General features: G+C 38.3%; 1 pseudogene; it reads left to right on the top strand.

The window, feature by feature from the left end:
* LOC111727896 overlaps positions 1-7,856 on the top strand; it is a 94,829-nt pseudogene extending 86,973 nt beyond the window's left edge.
* Positions 7,857-10,249: the final 2,393 nt, after the last annotated feature.

The raw sequence follows: 10,249 nt of genomic DNA on the forward strand, positions 1-10,249 counted from the left end.
TCACATTAATCTGAAATAAAAAAAGAAACATCCATGTATTTCCTAACCATTTTACATTCCTATTGCCAGTGTATGAGAATTCTGTTGTTCTATACCCTCATTAGTATTTGATATGGTCGGTGCTTTTAATTCAAGCCTTTTGAAACTTGCATATAATGTTCTATCATTTCGGTTTCAGGTCACATTTACCTAATTTACCTAATGAATAATGATGCTGAGCATCTTTTCATGAGCTATTTTGCCATCTCCATATCAATTTTGATGAAATATTTATTCAATTCTTTTGCCAATTTTTTATTGGGCTATTTTCCTTATTATTAAAAGGCAAGACCCTTTAAATATTCTAGTTTCAAGCTGTTGGCAGATATAATTTGTGACAAATATTTTCTCTATGCTTACCTTTTCATTTTTATAGCATGGATTCTGTAAGAGCAAATGTATTAATTTTGACAAAGACTAATTTATTAATGTGTTCTTTTATAGTGTATGCTTTTAATGTGTTTTTTAATACAACTTTGCTGAATTCAAGGTAATTAAGATTTTCTTCTATGATTTTTCCCCCAAAACTTTTATAATTTTAGCTCTTATACTTAGGTCAATGGCTTATTTTGAGGAAGTTTTTCTATATGGAGGGAAGGTATGTGTAAGGGTCCCAATTTTCCCAATGTCATTTTGCTGTAAAGATTATCCTTTCCAAATAGTAAATTCAACATATACGTCAAAAGTCAGTTGGCTTTATAGAAGTGGGTCTATTTCTGGACTCTAATTTTTGTTTTGACTCATCAAAATTCTTTGCATTTAGAAAGAACATCAAGTTAAGAAATGGCTTGCTGATTTGCACACACACACACACACACACACACCCCTTGCCACAATTTTTATAGAAATTGCATTGAATCCATAAATCTAGTTAACACAATATTGAGCTTTTTAATATATAAACATAGCATATTAAGTAATTTATTTATTGGGCCCTCCTTTAATTTTCTTTTTCATTGTATGGTAGTACTATAGTATTCAGTGAACAGACTGGACAGATTGTACACATCTTTTGGCAAACGTATTACAAGTATTTCATGTTTTCTGATGTCTTTGTAAATGACATTATGTTTTAATTTTTCTTTATGATTGTTTCTAGCATATAAAAATACAATTGACTCTTTGTATTTTTATTTCAGTTCTGCAATTTTGCTACATTCATTTTGAATACTAGTAAATTTTTTTTGGTAAAATCCTTAGGATTTTCCCCATAAATGATCATGTATGTCATCTATGAATCAAGAGTGTTTTACTCCTGGCTGTTAAATATTTTGCTTACCTTATTAAACAAGTTAGTACTCTAGTACAATGTTAAACAGAGGTAGTCAGAACAGATTTTATTTCTTGTTCTTTTCTTGATTTTTATTTCATTCTTCATTCTTTTATCATTAATTATGATGTCAGTGCAGGTCTTTTATAGATGTTTTTTGTCAGGATAAGAAAGTTTTCTTCTACTCCTACTTTGCTGACATTTCTTATTGTGAATGGATGTTAAATTTTTTTTTTTTTTTGCAGTATTTGGCCAGGGCCAGGTTTGAACCCACCACCTCCAGTACATGGGGCTGGTGCCCTACTCCTTGAGCCACAAGTGCCACCATTGATATTCAATTTTATCAAACATTTATTCACATTGATTAAAATAATTTTAACATTTTTCTTTTTAGTTTGTAAATATAGTGAATTAATTACATTGAATGATCTTTCAAATGTTAAATCAAACTTACCTCAATATCTCAATATGTTTATCTTTTGACTTCCTTTGTACTTTCAGCCTATTCGTGTCATTGAATTTATTTAAAGAGTATTACTCGAAGGCAGCATATTGTGAGTCTTAAATTTTTATCTAATCTGACAAACCCTGCCTTCTAATTGGCAGACTTAGAAGAATTGTATTTAATGTAATTATTAATATGATTAGGTTTATAACATTTTACTATTAATTTTCTATGTATCTCATTCAGTTTGGGGTTCCTTTTTCTTCTTTTTATTTTCATTTGCAATAATTGAGTATTTTTTATAATCTCATTTTATCTCGTTTGTTGGTTTACTAGGTAACTTCTTTGTTGTGTTTTTATAACTATTGATTTAGGGTTTATTAGACAGAAGCTTTATCTTGTCAGAAGCTATGTTCATGTACTATTACACAACTTTCTATATAGTATAAAAAACTTACACTAGTCTGTCGTGACCCGTTGGGCTCCTGTGGCCCTGGTCTCGGTTAGCGCAGGAAGGAACCCGACGGGAAGCGGATTAGAAGTACAAGCTTGTGGAAGACAGGCTAGCCCTAACTTTCTGGGTAGCCCCGAGCAACCTCCGCACCAGCCTTTTATTGAAAGGGAATGATACAGGTGAGGGGAGTAATTAACAATGACTAGGTGCTGAGGGCACGGGCTCCTCCCACGAGGAACTCCTGTGGAGGAATGGCCCGAGGTCCAGGCCTCAGCTGCAGATCATCTTGCTCGGATGTTGGCGTCTCCTACACTAGTCCATTTCTGTTTTCCCTATTTAGGCCTTTGTGCTAAATTTGATCTATGTTTTACTTATCCCTGTAAATCCCCTCAATTTATTATTATTATGTATTTAAAAGGCAAATTACCATGAAATTTGAATGTTTTATCTTTACCTATGTGTTTGTGTGTTCTTCTTTCCTTCATCTTTGTATAAATCTAGATTTTCATCTGATATTCTTTTTCTTCTCTTTGAAGGACTTCCTTTAGCATTTTATATATTTGAGGTCTACTGTTAATAAAAGCCTTTCAGCTTTTGAATGTCTTACAAAGGCTTTATTTTACCTTCAGTTTTGAATGATATTTTCATGAGGAGTAGAGCTCTTAGTTGTAAGCTTTTCAGGTCTTTGAAGATGTTGCCCCCCTGGTATCATGCTTACATTCTTTCTAACAAGAAGTCTGCAGTAATTTTTTCTATGATTTCTCACACTTTTGAATATCTGTTTTTGCTGCTTTTAAGGCTTCCTTTCCCACTGATTTTAATTATTTTCTTAGAATATGCCTTGTAGTAATTCTATCTTGCTCAGATTTTATTGGGCTTCCTTATCTGTGGACTTATAGTTTTCATCAAATTGGGGGAGAAATTGGCATTTCTTCAAATACTTATTGTGGGAAATACATTTCAGGGTTTTCAATTAAATATATATTAGGCAAAGTTGCCCACAGTTTTAAGATTCCACATATATATGTACGTATACATGTGCATATATATATAGAGAGAGAGAGAGAGAGAGAGAATTGGTTGATTATCATATTGGTTTATTATTCTTTCAGTCATTTTTTTCTCTTTAATTTTGACCAGTTTCAATGCTATTGCATTCAGTGACATTTTACCTGCATTATTTATCTGCCAGTAATTTTTTTTAAGCCCAGCAAGCAAAAGCTTTATTAAAAATGAAACAACATGGAAGTGTTTCGGATTGTTTGTGAAAACACCACACTGTACTCCAGAAGTGCATTAATGTACACAGTTACTATCAATAAAAATAAATAAATAAATAAAAAGAAAATGAAACAACAGGGGTGGCACCTGTGGCTCAAAGGAGAAGGGTGCTAGCCCCCTATACTGGAGGTGGCAGGTTCAAACCCAGCCCTGGCCAAAAACTGCAAAAAAAGAAAATGAAAGTACACTTTCAGGGAAAAGTATGGGCAGGCTCGTAAAGAGCAGCTGCACTGAGAGGAAGAGGTTTCAGAGCTTTTGTTGTTTTACTAATTGGAGGAAGAAATCTTCAAGACAAAGGGTTGCCTCTACAAGCAATTCCTAGAATTGCGTTCCCTCTCATTTTCATAATTTACATGATTGTTTCTGAATTGTGATGATTTCAAGGGTGGAGAAATTTTAAAGCCACAATGTAAATAATACTGCAATTGGTTAAAATTCATGTTAAGTGGCAGAGATAGCTGCCAACTCTCTAGAACCAGGTCTCTTTATTTATTTCAAATTAATATGAGGGCAAAAAATTTAGATTACATTTTTCTAACTTCCGAGGTATAGTTCCAACTGTAAAAGAACTCCTCACCCAGAGGCCAGGGTATACATCTGTTCATTGTGCCCATTAGGTGAGATCCAGCCAAATGCTCTTCCTCCTTCTCTCAATCATCCTTTCTCCTGCCACCTCTTTTTTCCCTCTTTCCTCTGCCCCTGTACATTTGTCTTTCATCTATTTTTGTCTTTTATTGTTCATACGAGCATGTAATTGTTTATATATTGGTTTCATATTAGTATTGAGTGCACTGGATATTTGTTTTTCCATTCTTGAGATACTTTACTAAGAAGAATGTTTCAACTACAACCAGGTCAACATAAAAGATGTAAAGTCTCCATCTTTTTTATGGCTGAATAGTATTCTATAGTATACATATACCATAATTTGTTGGTATATAAATGCTCATGGGTTGATGAGCATTTGGGTTGCTTTCATGACTTGGCAATTATGAATTGAGCTGCAATAAACATTCTGGTGAAAATATCTTTGTGGTAAAATATTTTTTTTCTTCTGAGTACATACTTTGTAATGGAATTGCAGTATCAACCACAACCACAAGCTCTACCTCAATGGAGAGGGTGTGGTTAGCTCCAGTTCCTGGGGCCTCTCAAGTCAGTCTCACTCTGCCAGATTTAATTACTAAATAAGCGGATACAGTGCTTCCTAAGAGTCTCTTATTAAATTATCTCTCAACAACTATTCAGGGAAAACCTATCAATTCTACTAAAAAAGTATAATTAACATATTTTTAAAAAGCCTTCTGGAAATAGCTCTCTAGAAAATGTCCCAGAGGGTGGTACCACATGTCAGAATCTTATCTTGTACTTGCTATGCACTTGCAAATTGAGGCAAATATAGTAGAACCCCTGTAGTTGACCACCTCCCAACCATGACCACCTCCTTAAGTGGAGCTAATTTTCACAGACCAAACATGTACAACATGTATGTATCTCTAATTCAGGTCTAGTCCCTTACGTGGACCACCTCCGTATGTTGACCAGATTGTTATAGTCCCTTGGTCAATTTACAGAGGTTCTACTGTACTTGAAAGCCACCTTATTCATTCCAATACCTACCCCGTCTGAGAGGTTCTATGCTACTTGAACTCTCAATACATGATACATGCTGTAATAACTCATATTTTTGTTCTCACTTTGCATCAGGAAATCACCCTTACTCAGCTCAAATTGGGCTAATTGCCAACCTATTGCTTGGATCGGTGCCTGGTTCAATTTAGCCATAAATATAACTAAAGTAATGGATTCACATATGGTCATGTTGGCCATCATAATATAAGCAGATACAATCTGCTGTTGGCTAAGTGTTCTTAAGCTCGCTGCTAACCATAAAACATCGGTATGGTCATGCTTTATAGAGATGACCTTAGTATGCATAATTGAATTTTTCTGGCATCGTGAAAGAGGAACATATCTGCAAATCATGGCAGGTGGCTTCTATGGTTAATCTAGGCATAAATACAGCTGGGCCAGTCAATGAGCATTCACAAAGAAAAACATCCAAAACAAATAAAAAATAAAAACATAACTAGAACAAAACCAAGAACTCATGTAGAAATTCTAGTTTATTACTCCATTTATTTATTCAACATACTGAGTTAAGTAGTAGAATATGTGAGGAATCCAATATGGTACATATCCAAAGTGGTATTTAGTTTACTATAGCTTACATTCCATGAATCAAATAATTGTGAAGGAAAATAGTTTTAGAATGTTAACTGATATAAGTCTGCCATTATTTTTCTTGGACTTACCCTGTTGTTCCTTGACACTTTAGCCAATTTAGGCCACTGTTACTGCTTTGCATATTCAATGTCTCAAAGTAGCTAATACCCTTTTAGGATCCCATGATTATCCTCAATTTCAGGAGCTGCTCTCAGACATGCAAGCACCATCCTGAAGCATCTGTATTTTGTTGGAATGAAGGTAACAGAATGCATTGGTTTGGGACCTACCTAACCAAAGGATTCAAAGCAGTGATGATACAAAAAAAAAAAATGATGAAAACAAAGTTTTTCCCAGCCTTTGAGTGTCACAGTCTGGGTTTGTCAGATGATGGAAAGAAAAAGAGCAAAGCTTCTCAGATTTGATACTAGAAAGTGTCTTTCAGAGTCAAAGAATTGGGGAGTCAGAGAGTAAACATCTTAAGCAGCTATTTGGGCTCCTGTGGAAGGAACGTTGGTATCTTGTCATATTTCATGCTAATATGGAAGGAAGAGGAAGGAATGACAAGCCCCAGAAGGCCTGGGGAATGTATCTAAAAGGAATCCCTGCCGCTTTCCTTGTGAGAACCTGGGGAGCAACAAAAGCTTAGAGTACAAATGCCCACCTGTTGCTTCCCGTTAGGTAGGTCCCAAACCAATGCATTCCATTACCTTCATTCCAACAAAATACAGATGCTTCAGGATGGTTCTTGCATGTCTGAGAGCAGCTCCCGAAATCAAGGATAATCATGGGATCCTAAAAGGGTATTAGCTAAGAATAAGTCAGACTCCAGACCCTCACTTACACAGACCAAGACAGAGGACTGTTGATCTCTGCAACAGGGCACTGCAGAGATCAACTAAGAATAACAATGTCCAGATTTTCCCTCCTGAATCCTTGCACCTCCTCACTGTGTAAAGCCCCTGAAAGTTAAACACAACACTTGAGGGAGGAGAAATCCTGTGCAAATTTCCCCCCAACAGAATGGGGGTTTGTAATAAAAGTAACAAAATATGAGTGTCACAATAACAAAGTAAGTTACTTTTCTTACACATGTGAATTTGAGGATTAATATTAAACCAGCTCTGCAGAAGTTCCCATATGACATTAAGTTTGCTATTTTCTTGGCCTGATCTCTAACATCACCATTACCAAAATACTCATTCAGTAAGTCCTGGGCAGAAATACTATTAGGAAAGAGAGAAGGAATATTAGACCTACCTCAAAATTCACTGGCTCAAAGCAGTCATTATTGATTAGCATTCACGTGTCTTCATGTCGGGTGGGGTGTGGATGTTCTGGGCTTGGATTGGTGACTCTGCAGATGGGCTGGAGCAGCCATGTGTCTTTTCTTACCACCTTCTTGGACCAGCAGGCCAGCCAGTGTACTTTATTCTTATGGTGTTGGTGAAGGTGCAAAGGGCAAGAAGAAACATGCATCAGTAACTCCCCTTAAGGCCTCGTCTAAGAACTAGTCCATTTTCACATCCACACACATTTATTGGTCAAAGCGAGTAATGCAATCAAGGCCAAAGCAAGGATTGGCAAAGTGCCCTCTGTCCAAGAGGTGGTCATGGTGATGGTGTGGATTCAGGATTCAGGCAGGGGTGAATAATTGAGTCTGTTCATCAAGCCAACCACACATGGGAATGAACATTTATTTGAGTGCCAACTGGTACCCAGGCATTTTGTCAGCAGTGACATCTTTGCAAGGACCAGGATAGAGCCCAGCACCTTGGTGCAGAGCCTGGAGCTGGACGCAAGGAGTGTTACTTCCGTCAGGAGAGGTGCGGAGGCCAAGGCTGTTCTGCCCAAGAAGGAGAAATTGAGGCTAAGGCGGGAGCTGTGGCTGCAGAAAATTGAAGCCATAGATCTCAACTGGCACCAGGTCAATGGCAGGGCAGGAAGCAAGCCCAGGCCCACTGAGCTCAGCCGGATGTGTGCAGCCCAGAGACGCCAACTCCTTGAGGAAGAAAGGACCTGGTTTGGGGAGCTGCTGGCCAGTCCAGCCTATAGAGCCAGCCCTTTGCTGTCCATTGGGAAGCAGCTGGCCCACCAGATGCAGCTGGAAGGCAGCAGTGAGCTCTGAACGAACAGGCTGATGGGTGTGCCATGACTCCTCAAGACGCACCCATAGGCAGAGGTGCCTGGTGAACAGCTGGCCTCTCAAGGACTGAGGCCTTGGCCAGAGCAGACAGCCCAGGCCTAGTTGGCATGTTGGGATGGGCAAGGAGTGGGTGAGGACCAATGAAGTGCTCCATGAGTTTCAGAAAAAAAAAAAAAAATGCCTTGCCTGCTGCGCATCTAACTCTATAATATGGTGTTGTAGGGTTTGCATTTTGTTTTTACCTTTCTGACCTCTATCATATGTGGAGACTGAAGCTCAGAGGGTTCAGGTAACTTGCCCACAATACATACTTAACTTGAGACTGAGCTGAAAGTCTAACCTGTGCTTGTTACATTATAGAGACTGTGATTTAAAGGACCTGGTCTGGTCAGGTCTCTGGTTGCTTCATGATGAGTCAAGCCAAGCCCCCTTTTTCCTGAATGACCTTGTCTCTGAATGATTGGATAACTCCAAGAGACCCCTTCTTTTTCTGCTTTCCTTCACAGTCTTTTCCCTTTACTTTTTGATTTGCTAATTAACTGAATTACTTTTCCTTGACTCCTATTAGTAGGTAACACCATGATTGATACCATCTGGAAAACATTTACCCAAGTCTTCCGTGGAAAGTTTCACAGAACAGAAGATGTAAATGGAGGCCCTCAAGAGAAGCTGTGTCTGCATAAGTGATAAATCACCAGCCCTTGGATTATCTGCCAGCAGCTCTCCCTCCAGATTCAGGAGCAGCACCTCTCCTGCCGTGGTGCCAGCTGTGTTACTTGTCACATGTTCAGGAAGGCATGTGCCTTCCGAATGAAGCAGGAGGGTGGAACCACTAAGCTTGCATAAACGAGCTTTCAAAGGAATCTGCTTCCTCCAAGTGTCTCCAGTGCCTTCTCCCTGGGTAATCATGCTTCATGTGTTTAGAAGCCCAGATCCCAACAGCTGGAGGTAAAACTCCCAGTGTAATGGAAGAAAACATGTTGATACTTTTAATTGGTCCCTAAAGTGGAACTCAAGGAACAATTTATTAGTTGATGGATTTGAGGCTTAGCAGAGTTGGGAAGCATATGGTAAAGATAAACACTTTGGAAATCTGTGGCTAATTATTAGAAAGTTAATTTTATTTCATTTAGGATAGAATATCCAATTGGAAAAGCACTTTAAATTTAATTTATTACTATTGAAGTTGACGATCCATCTACTTACCTGCAAGCATGAACAACTGCATTTCAGACCCTTCTGTGGGTTTCTACCAGTCTTGAATCTTCTAAAGATCCTTAACCTATAGACTGAAACAGGCAAAACCTCTATTCCCAGCCTTAGAACTTTGTCATGCAGGTGGGAAAGATCTGGTGAGGCCAAGGAACTCCTGAGCCCTGAAAAACTGGCCGTCAGAGACACATGAGAACTTCAAACACTGCTCTCCTACATTCATCGATGATTGCTGCAATAATAATGCATACAAAGCAACTCTCAAATTGCAATGGCTTATAACAACCTTTATTCCTTACTTGAGAGTATGAACACCAATTTCTTGCAGGTGAGCTGGGCCCAACTCCACTCCATGTTAAAGGTCAAACTCAGCTCAGCTCCTTGTAACTTTCCTTCCAGGACCCAGAAGCAAAGTGCAGAATCATGGGCATGTTATTCCCAGGGCAAAATAAAGATCATAATATGGCTAGAGAAAAGGTGCTTTGTTTTTTAAAGCCTCATCTTGGAATGGGCACATCATCATTTTGGCCAGTATCCTTTAGCCAAAGCAAATCACATGGTTTTAAGTCATGGACCTGAAAATATACTCCCTCCCTCACTACCTACCAGGGGAGAGAGAAAGTAAATATTTCCTTAAGAATAATCTAATAGAACATACTTCTGTTTTTCCAGACTATGACCTTTAACAACTTCTTCTTTTATTTATTTATTTATTTATTTTTGGTTGTGCTTGTTTAGCAGGCCATGCAGTGGGGCTGGCACTCTAACCATTGACAGTGTTCAGGGTGGATTGCAGGACTGGTTGAAGAAGGGACAATGAGAGACATACAGATTATGTGAATTCTATACCCCAGAAGCCTGTAGAAATGAAACGTGTTATAAAGAAACTCTAACTCTTCCCTTCTCCCTCTGTCCTTTCTCTTCCTCCCCTCCCTTGTCTTTCTTCTTTCCTTTCCAGGCTATGATGGGGCACAGTCTGAGGGTCAAGGGTACATTCCCTGGAGCCAGACATCAAGGATTTGAACTCTTGCTTTGTCTGTTATTAGGTCTGTTTTCTTAGGTAAGTCATTTAACCTCTGCATGCCTCAGTTTGCTCATCTATAAAAGTAAGAAAATAATTGAAACAAAAACTGTTGTCCTAACCCACCCCCTTGGCATTTGCCTACGAGTGCTGAA

The sequence above is a fragment of the Otolemur garnettii genome, unplaced genomic scaffold (assembly GCF_000181295.1).
Source record: "Otolemur garnettii isolate 467f Iridium unplaced genomic scaffold, OtoGar3 scaffold00004, whole genome shotgun sequence".
NCBI classification, from domain to species: domain Eukaryota; kingdom Metazoa; phylum Chordata; class Mammalia; order Primates; family Galagidae; genus Otolemur; species Otolemur garnettii.